The sequence below is a fragment of the Aedes aegypti genome, chromosome 1 (genome assembly GCF_002204515.2).
Source record: "Aedes aegypti strain LVP_AGWG chromosome 1, AaegL5.0 Primary Assembly, whole genome shotgun sequence".
Lineage (NCBI taxonomy): Eukaryota > Metazoa > Arthropoda > Insecta > Diptera > Culicidae > Aedes > Aedes aegypti.
Window position 1 is genome coordinate 206,781,306 of NC_035107.1, and position 18,595 is coordinate 206,799,900.

At 38.9% G+C, this 18,595-nt stretch overlaps 1 protein-coding gene across 1 annotated transcript in view; it reads left to right on the top strand.

Moving 5' to 3' along the window:
- Window positions 1–18,595, top strand: part of LOC5572577 (rootletin) — a 159,910-nt gene that overhangs the window by 48,125 nt on the left and 93,190 nt on the right. Inside the window, exon 2 of the mRNA XM_021857344.1 lies at window positions 16,412–16,549. The gene's annotated coding sequence lies outside the window, so the exon portion shown is untranslated. The remainder of the gene's footprint in view (window positions 1–16,411; window positions 16,550–18,595) is intronic.

An 18,595-nucleotide genomic window follows, 5' to 3' on the forward strand; every position in this document is an offset into this window, starting at 1 on the left:
TTTCCGGCAACGACATTCGTGATAAACTCGGTGAATACATTTTCAGATCTTCACTAGATCGGAATTCAGATCTTAACTAGATTATTCCATATTTATATACTTATCATTCAATATTTTAATAATCGTTCCCCATTTTGAAAACGTTGGATCATCCTACCTGTAAAAGATATTTTCAGAAGAGCGTTGAACGAATCATTTTAACGCAGATGACTACTGGTTTGTTCTTGAGCTATTAAACGGCATCGTCAAATTTGTTGTTGCTGCTTTCTAGCACCCTGACATATAGTCATTTCTCCCGCGAACATATGCCCTCCGGGCCATTCATATGTTCGTTATGATGCTGCTCCCACCTTTCGATCCTCCGATTAAATACTCCCATTGACATTCGGTTGACGACAAATCTTATTTTACAGTATTACAATCTGTGTGAAACGTAGATACCCATATGGGTATTTTCTGATTTTATTTTCTGTCTCATTTGCACAGTTTCAGAACACGTCAATGCTTGTCCTGAATTCTGAATAGCGTACAATGTACTCACCTTGATTGCTATGGTCTAATATATCCTACTCTCAGTTCCTCAATATTCTCTTGACAATGGCATCCGAATTATCGTATTGATCAATTTTTATTCCGTAAATCTTCTGAACATTTATATCGAGACTTTCGACGCCCTGCAATATTCTATGATGTAATTGAAATGAACTCATAATACTAATGTAGATACACAGATTCACTTATTTGTGTTGACACTGTGAAGACTCTCAACTCTCAAGTACTAATATTTCTGAGTTGGGATGGCGTACGATATCCCAGAAATGAATAAAACTTATAATATAGATAATCCACAGAGGTTTCTCTCTAAAAAAAAGTTAGACAAATCCGGCTCTTCTGTATGTGTTATTTGCGCACATCCTGAAAAATTTCTACTTCATTTTAACAAACTTCATGGCGCACAGAGATGCTTAGAACTGTGGAGCTTCTTTATGAGTCATATATTTTGCAAAAAAGAAGGAGTAATTATCCCAGAGGCAGGGTTTTAGGTATGTTTTAAAATCACACACCTGATTTTTTGCGAATTGTACTCAATTTTGTGTTACCTGTTGCCTTACGAAATTACAGTCATCTCTCCATAACTCGATATTGAAAGGGCCATCGAGTTAGGGTGGTATCGAGTTACAGAACACAAAACCAGTGCAACTGCGATCCAAGGAACCATCGAGGTACATAGATAAAAATATTTAAGTTCCAATGTAGTGTAAACTGAGACATAGAACAAAAATAAAACAAATTCATCTATTGTTACGGCATTTCGTTTAGTTTTCAACCAAAGATGCTTGAATGCTACATGACCGTGTAAATTTAAAGTGCATTTGATTGAAAAATAAGCGATTTATCGTTGACATTTCAGTTTATTTTGATGCTCAAAATATGTGCATGAAAATAAACTTAAATTTACAACATATATTTTACCTGTGTAGCCATGAAAACTTTCACTATGATTCTCTATTCGATATCGAGTTATAAAATATCAAGTAAGGGAGTGTTAACTGTAGTAACTTTTATAATGATCACTTTTCATAAGGTATTCTCAAGAAATTCATAAATACAGTCGACTCTCCACTTCTCGATGTTCTACAACTCGATATCTCTCCCTATGTCGATGATTTCACAAGTCCCTTCAGTCTGCATACATTTTCACTCTCCGTATCTCGATGTGTTTCTGTTGATTTTTCGTTCTCAATTTTCTCTCCGTATGTCGATATGACCAATATCGAAGGCTACTAGACCAAAGTTTTGGGATTCAAAACAAATTAGGAGCGCAAAATGACGTTTGTTCGTGTATTCTTTTCTTGGCAACGGAATAATTTTCAATCTAGTATTCATCAAAAATGTGTTCTTTGTCTCGATCTCTCCCTATCTCGATGGTCCCTTCGATATCGAGATGTGGAGAGGCGACTGTATTCGTTATACCGGGTACTCCTGTTGGTTTGACTACATTGAATCTAAACAACCTCAATTTGTACCCCGCGAATCTGCACATCGCGCAGCTCAAAGCGGTCTTAAAATTAAAAACAAAAGTTTTCAAATTATTTCTCTGATATTTTCTCTAGCTTTTTTCAATACTGGATGTGAATTCCCCAAAGTTTCAGATCAATAGGCGTATATTTCAATTTTTTACGTCATGTGAACTATAGAGATGCCAAATTTAACTATTTTGAATTTTTCTTTATTCTTTTTCAAACCGCTGTTTCTGTACTAAATCTCGACCAAGTCTAGCACAACCGGTTCTATTAGAAATAGTAGACCTTATTCTTTATTTTGAAGATGTTTTGAATCGTTTTTACCATTTGAAAATGTCAACAAGTGTATACGATAGAACTTCTAGAAAAAAAAGTTTTTTCAATGCACGTGTTAGATATTTAGGGAACGCCATCTTTCGTGAAAAATTCTGGGCACCCCGGGCACTCCAACCCGGGTGGTAAGTCCCACCCTGTCATAAGCACTAGCAGCGTAAGAGCCGTATACTCGAAAATCAGGAGCAAGGTTAGGGCAAACCGACCAGAAAGTGGGTACCAAAACGCGAAGTACCAAAACGATGTTGGGAAGAGCCGAAATGTATGCAGGATGACAGTCGTGTCAGTCCCCTGCTTTTAATGGATGACCAGCCTCGGAGCTTCAGTGGTCTGTATTCTGCACGGAGAAATATTTTTACCTAATTTTTGCGTTTACTTTACCCAAAATTAAGTATATCGATTATAGTTTTAACCCAAAATCTCTCGGTTTTCTCTTTCTCCCACACGAATGTTGTCAAAAATAGAGAGAGCTGCATCTACCCAATGGGGGTACTTTGGCCCAATAAGCCAAATTTGCGTAAGAACTCAATTTTGCGTTAAATCAACCCAAAATTGAGTATATTTTTCTAATGGAATTAAAGCCAAACTACCTTCACTGCTTTATTGTCACCATCATCAGGCACCCCCGGGTCAATTTCTTTGGATTACCGGCCCCTCTTCTCCGAACAAATCAACTACGACGCAACCACTGCCGCTATCACATCAGCTGTACGCACTACTTCACCGCTTCTGAGTGACCACCACCGATGCCTTGACACCTCATCGTTTGAGTGCCCCGGACACTTGAAACTAGGAAGCAAGAATTATTCCGGGTTCCCTTAATATAGTTTCGATGAAGTTCCCCTAGCAAATGCAATCCCGCCTGCGTCGTCAAGATCTCCCGTGTATCCCTGTGGCGGGGACTCGCTGAATCGTTCCGCTGCTATAACTCCTTCGAATTTTCCCAGACATCACTCTGAGAACAGCAAAGACACATCATCTTCATCAAACATCTTAAAACTCGCCATCCGAGAACTGTAATTTCTGATCCCGGTTCCCCACACCAACTCTACCCGATCCAATCAAGTTCTGCCTGCAGTGGAATATTAACGGTTTTTACCACAATCTGACAAATCTAGAGCTTTTGACACACGTCAGTTCCCCTTGGGTCATTGCTCTGCAGGAGGTGAATCGTACATCAACTACCACTATGAACCGCTACCTGAGTAGAAAATACAGATGGACAATGAAGAAAAGCAGGAATGTGCTGCACACCATATCCCTCGGCGTCTTGCTGAGTGTCCCTTTCGAAATTATAGAAGTCGCCAGTGACTTACCCATTGTAGCTGTTCGATTAGTTGGTAGCTTTAGGCTAACAATCATTAACTGCATCCTTGCGGCTCCCTCTCTGAAATCAAAGAGAAATCTTAAACATAATCAGGACTACTCCAGTGCCCCGACTGCTCCTTGGAGATTTCAATGCGCATCATCAAATCTGGGGTGGCGATAGGACGTGGATCTGTACGACAGCTATCCTTAAATGACGGTTCACCAACCTTCTGTCGCTTCGTCCAGTCACTCCATAGCTTACAAGTTCTAAAAAAATTGCTCAAGCACAGTGCATAGGCTGGTTTTAGCGGGTCGTCGTTGGTGCGTCATCCCCACATTCCCTGAGTTACCTTCTAAGGGGATCTGTTTGCAGATTCCCCCCTTGTAAAAAACAAAAAAAAAGTTCCTATGGCAAGCTTGCGCCGACTTGCATGGTAGTGATTATTATCCGATTCAGATTTCTGCAGCGGTCACGTCCCCGTCAATCACCAGACGCCCCAGGTGGTGTTACGATCGGGCGGATTGGCAAATCTACCAATCAAACATCAATCATCTTCTCGAATTAAAATAACCTGCTTCTTTAACCAGCTTTTCCAATGTTATTACAAAGGCAGCTGCCTCAGCCATCCCCAAAAGCAGCAGCAGACCAGGAAGGAAAGCTCTTCGCTGGTGGTCTGATGACCATGTCGTTCCACCATAAGGACAGCCAAGCGGTTATCATGGGAAGAATTTCTTGATTCCATGAATTCTTCCCAAACCTCGGCAGATTTATGGGGGAAGATTAACGCCCTAAGTGGTAAAAGGAAAATCACTCCGATTTCCCTGGACATCCAAGGGTCAACGATCACTGAGCCTTCTGCGGTTGCCGAAGCCCTGGGAAATTACTTTGGTAGTCTAGTCAGCATCGATTCATACGATCCAGTTTTCCGCCAAAGAATCACTAACAACCAGTGCTAGGAATGGTAATAGTAGTAGGCTTGAATTTTGCGAAAATCTCGTTCTTACCTGAGACCACGGTGTACTATATTAAAAAGGTGATATATTCCGAAAACTGACAGCTACTTAACGACGTCATTCCTATCCATCTCGAACAAAATTACAAAAAAAAATCATCTAGTGGTCCGGAAGGTATATGGTACGATAGGAGTGACGTCACATGTTTACAATGAGTTTTTTCTTATTCCACTTTGTGTTTATACGAATCATGTGCAAGCCGTTCAAAGCCTTACATGAACCTCTCAGCGAAAAATTATTGCGTTTGCATCACACCGAATCATGAATAGCCTTTTGAGTGAAATTTCATGCCAGCAAACGTAGCAGACATTAGAAATAATCAATATTGTGTTTAGATTTATCAGCAACTCAAAACTGCTCCGCCGAACGAGATTTATGATAATAGTTTATTTTGAATACAATACTTTTCACTTTTTCATCCATACAAACGGCGGGCTGCATTTTACGTTTCGTGACAGCGGAATCTGGGCTGCATATGACGTTGATATTTTTTCTCTTCGCGAGTCTCTATCAGGCTCTTACCAGTACAGTAGTTCAAAAACGTGAATCTTATCAAGTAGCCTATGTTGGGTGAATGAATTTTCTAAATCGTTAGTGTCATTGAAGGCTATATGGACCTATGCACAAGTTCACTATCTGACGTTTGAGCGGTGCCGTGTTATTTATGTGGCCATGGCAACGAGTGAATCCGGCACCACTCAAACGTCAAATTGGTGAACTCGTGCATTGGTCCATGGACCTATGCACGAGTTCACTAATTTGACGTTTGGGCGGTGCCGAATTCACTCGTTACCATGGTCACGTAAATAACACGGCACCGCTAAAACGTCAAATAGTGAACTCGTGCACTGATCCATAGACCATTGCACGAGTTCATTAATTTGACGTTTGAGCGGTGCCAAATTCACTGGTTCCCATGGTCACATAAATAACACGGCACCGCTTAAACGTCAGATAGTGAACCCGTGCATAGGTCTATAAATGCGGGAAATGCAGCGGGAATTAGAACATTTTTCTACAGTAATATTGGGTTGCCCTTAGCAACGGGTGGTTTGCAATTTTCAAGGCTTTTGTCTGCAGCAGCGATGAGCGTGAGTTTCACTGGCTTCGTACTAGTAAATCCGCCGGCTCCGACGGTATTGGCTACCCCCTCATAAAAAACTTCCCTCTCGGAGGTGAAGCGAAACTGTTAGAGCTAATCAATAGTATGTGGCACCAGCACTCATGCTCGGACGAATGGAGAGAAAGCCTCGTCGTCCCTATTCTCAAAACCAACGTGGCCTCTCGGGACACATCTAAATATCGTCCCATGTCTTTAACGTGGTGGTCGAGAGAATGGTTAACCGACGATTAAAAGAGCAGCTCGAAGCGGATGGTCGCCTCGGGCATCGACAGCATGCCTTTAGGTCGGGATACGGCACTGACTCTTACTTCGTCTCCCTTGGAGACCTCCTTCATGATGCGCAGACAAAAGGACAGCATGCAGATCTCGTTTCACTGGACATTTCCAAGGTGTTCAATAGAACATGGACGCCTTTGGCACTAAAACAACTGACGGAATGGGGTTTCTCCGGGAACCTGATCGGCTTCCTTAAAAATTTTCTTCTGCATCGATCTTTTAGGGTTGCAGTAGGGAACCACATCTCAAGCGCCTTCGCCGAGGAAACTGGGGTCCCACAAGGTTCGGTCATCGCGGTTACGCTGTTCCTGGTAGCGATGAACGGAGTGTTTGAAAACTTACCGCCAGACATTTACATTTTTGTATATGCTGACGACATCTTGCTGGTAGCCATTGGTCATACTCTCAGGCGCACTAGAGTCAAAGCGCAAGCAGCAGTAACGGCAGTACACAAATGGGCTTCTTCTGTTGGTTTTTCCCTCTCCGCAGCTAAAAGCGTCCGCGGCTATGTTTGTAACTCGCGACACAAACTAGTGAGTCCAGGAATCAAAATTGACGGACAACCCATTCCAAACAGGAAAACTGTCAGGACGTTAGGAATTTTGATTGACCGTAACCTGCAGTTTAAGGAGCATTTCAATGCTGTCAAAACGAACTGCCGTTCCCGTCTGAACATCATTAAAACGATATCCAAGCCGCATAGATCCAACAATCCATCCACACGCTTCAGGGTAGCACAAGCTATCGCAGATAGCAGGCTACTTTACGGTCTCGAGATCACCAGTTTGAGTCAACAAAATCTGCTTGAAACCTTCTCACCGATTTTCAACGGGTACTTCTGCACTATCTCCGGCTTACTCCCATCAACCCCCGCCGACGCAGCCTGTGCAGAAGCTGGTATCCTCCCATTCCGCCATCGAGTGCACGCAGCCATCTGCCGCAAGGCGGCTACTTACGCTTCAAAAACAGCTGGAATCGATAGAGTCGCTCTGTTTGATCAAGCAGATCGTATCCTCCGTGAGGTTGCCACACTGGCATGCGTCGGCAGACTCTTCGGTGCTTAGAGCGTCCGTACTGGAACTTCTGCGGACTAAATACCCGGAACACATACACCGTTACACAGACGGCTCTCTTTCGCAGCGTGGAGTAGGTATCGGGATCTCTGGCGCTGATCTGACACTCTGTTAAAGCCTTCCAACTTAGTTTTCGGTTTTCTCTGCCGAAGCAGCGGCCATCTTTTATGCAGCCATCTTACCAGCGAGTGCTCCATTCCTCATCATCATTGATTCCGCAAGCGTGGGCATTGCGGTATTCAAGGAAATGTGGCTGCAGATTTTTTAGCTGGTACGGGACACCAAATGTCTCATTTTACCCATTCCGTTCCACCCCCAGACGTGAAACGCTGGATCGCTAAATCCGTCCGAGACTATTGGACCCACGAGTAGCACCAAAATACTTCGGCTCAGCTTCGGAAGGTAAAAGGATATCCCTCTAGTTGGGAAGAGCTCTCCTCGCTCCGCGTCCAGAAAATAATTTCACGCCTTAGGATCGGACATACCAGTTTTGCCTATAACTATGATGGCAGATCCTTCTGTCAAGAGTGTAACAATGCGGTGTACTCAGCGGAACATGTAATCTGCCACTGCCCTCTGTACGGACATCAGAGAAGCACTAATAACATTCCCGGAAGCATTCAGGGGTAAGTCCCACCCAACTAACGTAACTCCTAACGCAACCGCACCATCATTTCAATAAACCTGCAAGAATCTTCAAACCGCCACGACCGGTGGGCTCCCCGAAAAATTCCGTTTTTGGGCATAAGACCCATCCAACAACAAAGTCATCAATCGCAACCACGCCAACGATCCTTTCTCTTTTTCTCGGCTGCAGAAGACTTTGGCCCAGCAGAGGCGCACGTACCCCTTTTTTAAGTTGTGTTTATCGACCTACGTTTAAAACCCACAATGGTGAGACCCCATGGTTGGGCTCAAAGGCTGGCCCCTCTGACCATCCTACTTTACTCATTTTTCGTGGGATGCCCATCTGGCATTCCCAGTCAGGTGAAGAATTAGCCATAGTTCAAATTAGCGGGGATACATAAGGGGAAAAATATAATCGGAAATAGGGTAAGTGTACCAGTTATGGACATAGTGGTTCCCTATTTCGCCATACGTGGTAACTTTAATGTCTTCAAATTTTGGAAATTTTTGTGTGTTGTAGCAGTTAGATTTAAGATAAATCTTGATGTTAAAGCATTCAAAAATATTCAAAATGCGAAAGTTATAAAAATGTCACATATGGCCAAATAGGGAACCACTATGGCCATAACTGGTACACTTTCCCTATTGGGTCATTTGTATTTATGCATATCTTGCGGCCTGTAGAAGTCATTCACTAAATTTAATTGTTGCATTCAGTAATACCATACGAATAGCGGCTATTCCATGCAATTTAAGTAACCGTCATTTTCGTGTTTATTTTTGCCCTGTATTTTGCGGGTTAAAGTGCATCGGGGCTACATTGAGACTGAGAGCAACCAATCGAATCTCTGAAAACTTTCATTTACGCATGACGTATGAGCATCCTACATTATTTTTCGTCATTTGTCCAGTAATCTATACAGCACGGTAGTCTGATATCAAAAAATCAAAGGAAGATACCATGCATTCCGTATCGCCCCTACCATTAATATCGCCGTGGATGTATAAACCATACGAATAAGGCCAATGTTATTGTTTCATGTTTATTTCTGAATTGCGTGCATTGACTTTGCCATGATAGCCGCCGCAGTAAATGATCGATGGAACAATACATTCTTACATTCCGACCGAGATACGGAGCTTCGTCGTTTGTCATAACAAAATGCAAATGATGGAGCTGCCCTCTTGTTCCGAAAGGTGGTAAAGTTTAGGCGATTAATTTGCGTGAAATACAAGATGTTGTTGACGTCTATTGTAGGATCGCCTTGTTTCCATGCGCACATTCATATGGATCCAAAGTGCGAGATCAAAAACCACTGATGTTTATGTTTTCGTTCCGACTGTGCGATTACTTATATATATTTGTTTTTACTTTGTGATAGATGAATAATGGATCCTGTATTATTTTTGTAGTATAATTACCTTTGAAATAAGATTTAAAAAATCTAAACAAAATAAAATATATCAACAGCTACAGTAATAATCATACCCCGTGTGATGACAGCTGCCACGCGAGCCAAAACATTCGCGCATCAGCCTCCTGAGATGGACCTTCTACGTCTACCCCGACTGATGAACACCCTCCTTTGTTGTTTAGCGGAAAAGCTTCTAGCAAAGAAAATGTAAAAGTCCGCGCTGATGGTGTCTAGGTGCAAGAAGGGCAAAACGCTGTGTATAAATAAACAAATCAAATCTTGAATTACCTATGTAGATTTTGCAAGTATACTTCATCCAGTTCGATATTTAGCTTACACAACATTTTTTTTTTTACTTGCAAACAGCAAATAATGCTGATATTTTTTGTACTGTAAATCCAACAATTCATTCAGCATGGATTTACAGCAGCCATTTTTGATTGCTAGTTCTCTGGATTCTCAGCAATCCTCGGTGCTCTCGCGTCCATATTACTGCATTACTGAATAGTTATAAGGACGCGAAAGATCAAGAAATAAGGGATGGTAGGTACACACATTACATCACGCTACATTTCAACTTTTTTTAACAACTTTCAACCCCCCTTCTTTGTCCCGTTTTTTGTAGGGGTCCTCCGAAAATTTTGTAAGGCTTCACAGGTAACCAATAAGCATTTGAATAAGCCGCCTAGTAGAATGCTTATAGCATTTTATCTGCTTTATGTTTTATTTGAGCAGTTTGATTGCTTAGCTGTCTTAAATCAGCAGAAGCATTGCTATCTAAAATCACTCTGTTGTAAATCAGCTTTTTCACTGCAAGATATGTTTTCGTTCCTGAGCACCTGAAATGCTAGTTTGTTGCTGTACGAGTGTCAGAGAGAAGAGTACAGATTATATGTTACTGATCATATAAGCATTCTGTCTCTCTCATGCCTATGCCTAGTGTGTGGGATAGCTCTGCCATCTGATGAAATAGGAGAAGGAATGTTGAAAACAAGCAATATTGCTATTGGCAAAAGCAGCGCGTAAATACTTTTCGTTTTCTCACGCACGCGGGTTCTGCAACAAAATAATTCCGCCTGATTTAAGAGCCCTACAATGAAATAAAATGATTTCCTACAATGATTTGTACATGAAATTCAATTTCGGCATCAAGCTCACTGAAGCAAATTCTGCATCCAACTCCTAAATCTGCTCTGGAACAAATCAACGGGTGTAGCTTAGATAGGGTATTAACCCCTCTACCGGCAGCTTCATTTTTTACAAAATGGCCGCCAAAGACATTTATATGGAAAATGTCGGTCCCCCAAGGAACATCGGAATAACTTTAAAACCAGATCACCAATAATGAATATCGTTAGGGATTCCTAAACTAGAAGAGTTTTTTGAGAACTTGTGAAAAAAATGGTGCAAAAATATTGAAAAACAAAAAAGTTATAACGATTTGAATTTGAATTTTTCGGGAAAAAATGAAGCTGCAGGTAGAGGGGTTAAGGCCTTTTGGTGCGTCATCACAAAATGGCTTCTTCCAAAATCATTAACATATCGTTATGATAGTATTGGTATTTGCAACATCGATGAAATATAACTGCTTACCACCTGATTTAATGGATAATTTAAGCGAAGAAAAATGCTTCAGGTGGTATTTCAATATTTAATCAACACTTTCAGATACAGCATTATCAATTTAGCGACAATATACATGAGATTTATATTCTCAAAAAAATCTCCGATTTTATGCCGCATTTCATTGCCTCACACAATTACACTTGTAAATAAAAAGTTGCTTACCTTTTCCGTTGTAATTCTGCAGCAAAAAATTGTGTTTTGGATTTCATATTGCGTTCACTACACTTCCACTAAACAAATCTTTCATTCACTTTCCTTAAAGGAACACATTACAAACGGGAATCAAATATTAAGTTTTATCAACCGCAACACTCAAAACTATTATGGCGGTGGTTTTCACTTGCTGCGAATCGACGCCGCCACCGCACACTGAGACATGCCTGTGTTTATATTCTAAAATATCCAACTTTTTTTCTGTTGTATTAATTTTCAGGGCGGAAAGGTTGGGCAAAGCATAGAAACTTGAAACTCATACGTTGTTTGTTTTTCGATTCTTTCAAATTACAAAAACCATCTCTACGAAGCATAAAATCATACCAAGAGTTTATCAATTTGGACCACCCAAAATAATTGAAAAGCTCCACAGTGCGATGCGTCGGGATGCGTCGGGACGCGTCTATCGTGTGTGCACAATCATCGCGATCGTTGAGCGCAGTGATGTCAGAGTTGAAATCTGTAAAATCATAGCATTTAATGTGAATTGATCACAAAAATCATTAAAATTTCATTAAATCAGTGATCTTGTGATGAAAAACTATTTGATAAGTTTTTATAATATGCAGCAAATGTTCCGAAAACAAGCATATAACAATTGCTAGAAAAATCTATCACCAATCACCTGGCACCGATGCATAACAAAAATATGCGATAAATCCAATTAAAAACAGAGAAATTCCGTTGCCCTTCATTAAATTGTAATGTTTTCTTTTGATATGTACGATTGAAGAGTTGATTTTTAATTCCAATACTCGTCAATCTACTAAATTTCCCATGTGTTTACATAAAAATATGCTTAACACAAATGTTATATATTTTGTTTGTTTGTTTTGAAAATATACATGGAAAGGCGACACTACTACTATTACATCAATGATGATTCTAATGATTCTTTGAGTTACACGCTGCTTCACCTTAAATCAATGCTGAGCAATACATCGTCTGTGGGTTAATCTGTAGAGCGGAGCATCATCATCAGTTCACCAGTTCGTGATTTCGAATCGCAATCTAGGAATATTTAACAAAAAACTGCACCACAACAACAAAACAAATCAAAGAGAGCAACGGTGACAGAAAAATAAAGGAGAAAGAGAAGGAGATCAACAGTATTTTTGTTTTGTTTTGCTCTTCACGGGTGGCGTTACTTTTTTTGACAGCAATATGCAACTTTTCTGAAGGAGTAGCATCAAAGCAGCCCGTTATTTCGCTAAAACCTGCATTGGCGAAGCACTAAATGCAGCTATAAGTTCAAAGAGCATTTAATGCATTGCCGTGCTGACGCATATAATGCTGGATGAATGCTAGTTGAAATGCTTATTGATTACTTGGGTTGTCATGCTAGGCTTGACTCCTTCCTTTACCTTGGAGCGTGACGTAATTTGTGCATGTCCCCTAAGTACTTATGCATCCTATTTGAAAACGGGTTTCGACCGAGTTGAAAAAAAAAAACAACATTTTTTCTTTAGGGAGGATATTAGGACATTTTCCTCTGGTCATGTTTACGGAATCAGCAGCTAATATGCGCTCAACTACACGGACAAGCATGGCTTGATAATACATCCTATCTTATTGTACGAACTTATGGTTCGAAACGTGAGTGGCCATAGCTTTTGGTCTAATATATGAACATTTGCACTAATGTTTGTTGTTGTTTTTGTTTGGTTTGAATGATAAAGACTCGCAATCGTGATGGGAGCAATGTTCATCCTGTAAGCAGTAGGCTATGCTAGCAACTGTCAGTCAATCGTGGTGAGCACTCTGTATGTAGTAGCCGTCGATCGATCAGTTCTGCTGGACGCGTGGAGCGGTTGATGACCTGTGTTGCGATCTTTTTCATGAACTGGAACCAACGTGCAAATGATTGTTGACTGCAACGACGACGGGATGACTCAAGTGTGGAAAAACATTTGATTTCGGCATTATCTTGCTCACATAATTTAAGGGGACACGGGAGACCGTGTTATTTTCCCTATCTTTTGTCTCACTCTAGCAATTATCATCAAAACTTTGTGGAAGCAAATCTCGATTTTTAGTGAACCGATAAAACTAAAAATTAATTGGGTTGTGCACTACATTTATAGAATCATTGTGATACTTTTTCGCACCGATATATGGAGTGGTTCTTAAGATTTGCTTCTTCAAATGGATAGGGTGATTATGATGACGTCCCGTGCGGCCTTAAGGTAATCATTTTAATATGTGTGGCGTCCACAAACTAAACCATACATTTTCAATTGTTTCCTAATTGTTCCAATGTCTAATCAGAGATTGAAAATAAAAAAAGTTAAAGAAAAGCGTGACGATCCATACATTTTTACGTTCGTATTTCGTTACATACTTTATGGACGCCCCCTTTTACAAAAATTGAAGATATAGTAGTTTACAGAACAATAATGAAAAAAAATAAAAAGTGTAGTGACAACAATAATGACTTAAATCTTACAACGCATATAATTCGGTGCAGGAAAGTAGTCCATTCCAAAACGGGTTGATGTGATGAAAAACAACCTATTAATACAGAACCTGCAAAATAGTAGTAAAGGGCTAAGCATTGGATATATATAGAAAGCGTTGTGTTTGGATGGGCATCTAATTTTTCCGAAAGAGGTGCACTTTGCGAAAAAGAACCACGTGATTATTGAGCTGAAATCGAATTCAGGTTAACTTCTGCGTTCATGAGTCCTCTCATGGCGTAGTGGTTAACGCGCCCCAACTAGAGATCGGGGAGTCGTGAGTTCGATTCTCACTGAGAAGACGTGTAACTTTTTCGCAAATCTTCACATCAATTTGTCCATCTAATCCAATTGCAAATTATATGTAATGTTTAGCTTTTCGGTAGTTGTTAAACTTCCACTCGGCTGGTTAGTCGTAAACCACGATACAAATTAAAAACAAGTAGTAGTAAAGATGATTTTACGGCACAAGTCGTACGTTTACGATGAATGTTGTAAAAATTGAGCTCTGTAAACAGTTGAGTAGAATATTTTTTGTAAAAGGCTACTTGATGGTATCAGAAACCATATCGAAAGGTGCTCAACATTATTTGGCGAGTTTTAAAAAATGTTGTGTAATGATTCATTATTCAACTCAAAAGAGTTGCATAATAACTCCTGCGACACTGCATAATTCAATGCAGGAAAGTAGGCCGTTCCATTACATGGCGTAATGACAAACAGCCTATTACGATGAAAAATGCAAAAAAAACTCTAATAAAAGATACAAACTACCAAAGGCGGGTTTCCGAAACAGAGCACGTTCTACGTTTCGATGCTGTGTGTTCTATGTAGAAAAATGTGCATGTTGTTTACATGTTTGTTGCAGGTACTGTATGCTACTACTATGCAGACTGAGCCGTAGGAACGTGTCATTGTTATCTGCTGAATCATCTTCGGTGGCAAGGTTACGGACTATATTCATTCAAGCGTAAATGGTATTATGTCTAGGATAAACTGTGTCTATATTGATTGTTTCTGAGGGGCGCTCTCTAGTGCAATCCTGTCGATAGAAATTCCATCAGCTCACTATTTTCTTGATTTATGAAAGATTAAAAAAGCAAACAAATTATTTTGAACAAGTGGTCCTGACAAGCTTAGTGTTGCGCTGCAGTATTCCGTAAAATTTTAAATCTTTATTTCTAGTATTTTTTTTAATTTTTTTTTCAATATTTTTTCGTTTTTTTTTTTCAATTTTCCAACCAATTTATTAATTAGTTGATTCTCTCGAGTTAATTAGTAACATACAGTCGACTCTCCACATCTCGATGTTCTACATCTCGCTATCTCTCCCTATATCGATGATTGCTTTGGTCCCTTCATTCTGCATACGATTTCGCTCTCCATAACTCGATATCCTCCTTATCTCAATACCTTCATATCTCGATGTGTTCCTGTTGATTTTTTGTTCCCAATTTTCTCTCCATATGTTGATATGAACATTATCAAAGGTTACTAGACCATATTTAAATGATTCAGAACAATTTGGAAACTCGAAATGAAGTTTGTTTGTTATTTTCCTAGTAACGGAGTGGTTTTCAATCTAGTGTTCATTAAATTTATGTCCCTTGTCTCAATCTCTCTCTATCTCGATGGTCCCTTCGATATCAAGATGTGGAGAGGTGACTGTATATAAAATACTCTTTTTTAATTATATGGGATACTGCACAATAATTTTCCTTCCATTTTTACTCATTCGTTAAACTTGTGAACATAAAGGGCAGTAAAAGTCAAAATCCCATACAAAATCAAAATAGTGCAGTGCTCTATAGATGAAGAAATGATGTCATAGAATGTTTCGGCTGAGGGTAGGTAATAAATGTATATAATTACCATGATAATTCATTATCGTCTATCGTTATCTGATTGTGCACGAGTCTGTCTTATTCATCATTTATTTATTTGTTTTGTGATAGTTAATCATTTTTGTGATACAACATGGTAGATCGTAAAAGATGGATAATAATTCAGGCAGTCGAATATTTTTATAAGCTTCCCATACATTTGACAACTAAGCAAATAAGTAAATGTACCGATTGACCAAAATACCGATGCATTTTTGAAGTTTTTCTTATATGCTTCACCAGCTGCTCGAAGGGCAACAATGGAGGTCCTGGCAGGAAGAATGGGGCTCTGCACTGTTTTGATTTTGTATGATAGTGTGACGTTTGATGGCCTTATTGTTTACTAATTTCACGAAGGAGTGAAATAGAAAGATAGATGTTTGTGCAGAACCCCATAGATAAAAATAATCCAGACTACTATGTAGTACTGCTAAAAATCAGTGTTGCTCTGGAAGTAATTAAATAAATGATCACCTCAGCATGTTTTCAATATTGCAATGGTTATAACTAATTATGTTTGAGATGAGTGTTTGAACTTTCTATTAGAATATTTTTAGACTGTTAAAATCTTTAGCATCATTCTGAGTATATTTTTTCCAGGAAATTTTCTGAATATTAATTCTGAACAGAATAGAATTCATCTGAGATGACGTCAGCTATGCAGTCTACTTGTGATTGTTCAACATAATTGTATTCCGGAACAAGATTCATGTACATAAAAAGCACGATTGTAAATTAGGTGTAAATAAACATTGTAATTCATATATTAGCGTGTTAATACCGATTGACTGTTGATCTTGATTAAACAATGAAATAGCTCTTATCTATGTTGTAAAGTATACTCATTTACATTGATACATTGAATCCCGCATGCTACAAAAATAAGTTTCTTAGAAATTGTTTATCGATGTTCAACACCTCTTGTGGTGTGGATCTTTTGTGACTTAAGCTCAAGTCTCATTAAAATTGTTAAAAATTAAATTAAAATCCTCTTACAGTAAGCACAGTAATTGATTGTTTTTGTTTATTTTTCATTTCAGATTGTTTCCGAAATGCTTTGCAATGCTAGATGATATTTAGTGATAGGAAATTAGCATTAGCAACAAACTGGCTCAACATAGGCGATAGTTTGTGGAATCGTTGAATGGTGTGTCATCAAATGTCGTGCGACTGTCAAGGTTAGTCTTGTTGATTACAAATTTCAAAAGCATTTAGTGGCTTCGTGAGTTGTTAATGTGAGGTGAGTTTTTGACATAGAACATTGCCGATTTTTTCTCTTTCTGGATGGTAAGATAAACTTATAAACTGACTTATATCTGACTTACCATTATTAGGTATCTGGGCATGAAAAAAAATATCATAATCAATAAAATAATATGACGCTTCGACAAATTTCAAAGTGTAATTTTAGCCCATGAGCTCTTGAGAATTAGTATTGTGTCAAACTTTCAATTATTTTCGAGCCGACTGGAATATATATATATATGAAACATTTATTGACTCTAATCTTAATGTTAATATTCCTTTACAAACAAAACTTGATATTGACAATGCTCTTGAAACTTTAAAAAATTCCATTGTTCAAGCCAGAAGCATTGCAATTCCAAAATGTGAAGTAAAATTTGAATCCGTGATTTTAGACGATGATCTTAAACTCTTGATTCGTCTTAAAAACGTGAGGAGAAGGCAGTTTCAACGCACTCGCGATCCTGCTATGAAAATTATATGGCAGGATTTGCAAAAAGAAATCAAGAAACGTTTTGCACAATAAAGGAACACAAATTTTGAAAATAAAATTTCTCAATTGGACCCTGGCTCTAAGCCCTTTTGGAAATTATCTAAATTTTTTAAAAAACCTCAGAAGCCAATACCGGCATTGAAAGAGGAAAACAAATTATTACTAACTAATTGCGAAAAAGCTCAAAAACTTGCTATGCAGTTTGAAAGAGCGCACAATTTTAATTTAGAACTTACTAGTCCAATTGAAAATCAAATTACTCAGGACTTCGAAAATATTCTCAATCAAGAGAACGTTTTCGAAAATGCCTGGGAGACTGATTTGGAAGAAGTGAGAACTATTATTGAAAAATTCAAATACAGTCGAAGCTTGTTATAACGACATCGCAAGGGACCGTCGTAATAGGAAAAAGTCGTCATAGAGAATAGTTATAACATTGAAATATTTTTCAAGGGACCGAAAAATGTCGCTAGAGAGCTTTTGTCGCTATAAAAGTTGTCGTTATAACGAGCTTCGACTGTATATGAAAGCTCCTGGCAATGATGGAATTTTCTACATCCTCATCAAGAAACTTCCAGAAAGTAGCTTATCATTTTTAGTTGATATATTCAACAAATGTTTTCAATTAGCATATTTTCCTGACAAATGGAAAAATGCTAAGGTTGTTCCAATTTTAAAACCAGACAAAAATCCTGCAGAAGCTTCTAGCTATCGTCCAATCAGTTTTCTTTCCTCCATCAGTAAACTTTTTGAAAAGGTCAAAATACGATCTATTTAATAATGTGGTGGTAAAATGGTAGAGTAAATGTACATATATTGTAAGATGTTTGATCAAAATTTAAATCATTACCTAATTATTGAGGATTCCAATTTAAAAACGGTCTTCGAAAGATTTGTAGCGAATAAACTTATTCAACAGATTTAGCCTAATACTTTTAGGTACATGGGCAAACACTAAGGCCGATTGAAAGCTTGCTTTTTCCATTATAATTTCCATACAAATTTTGAAAGACTTGTGCAATCTCAAGCGGTGGAGTGTAAGACCTATTTAAGTAAGTAATTCGTCCCATTATTGCGGTAGTGTGTAAAACTCGGTATAGGGTATGGCAATAGTAATAATCATGGGTTATATAGGTTTTTTCTATAGGTTATATGTTGAATCTTCTGGAATTAATTTCAATAACGCACAGCTCTGCCTTCTTTCTTTTTCTTGGCATTACGTTCTCACTGAGACAGAGCCTGCTTCGTAGTTTAGTGTTCAATGAGAACTTCTACAGTTATTAACTGAGAGCTTTCTTTACCAAAGTTGCCATTTTTGCATTCGTATATCGTGTGGCAGTTACGACGATACTCTATGCCAAGGGAAGTCAATGAAATTTCCATTACGAAAAGATCCTGGACCGACCGGGAATCAAACCCAGACGCCTTCAGCATGGCTTTGTTTTGAAGTCGCGGATTCTTACCACTCGGCTAAGGAATGCCCCCG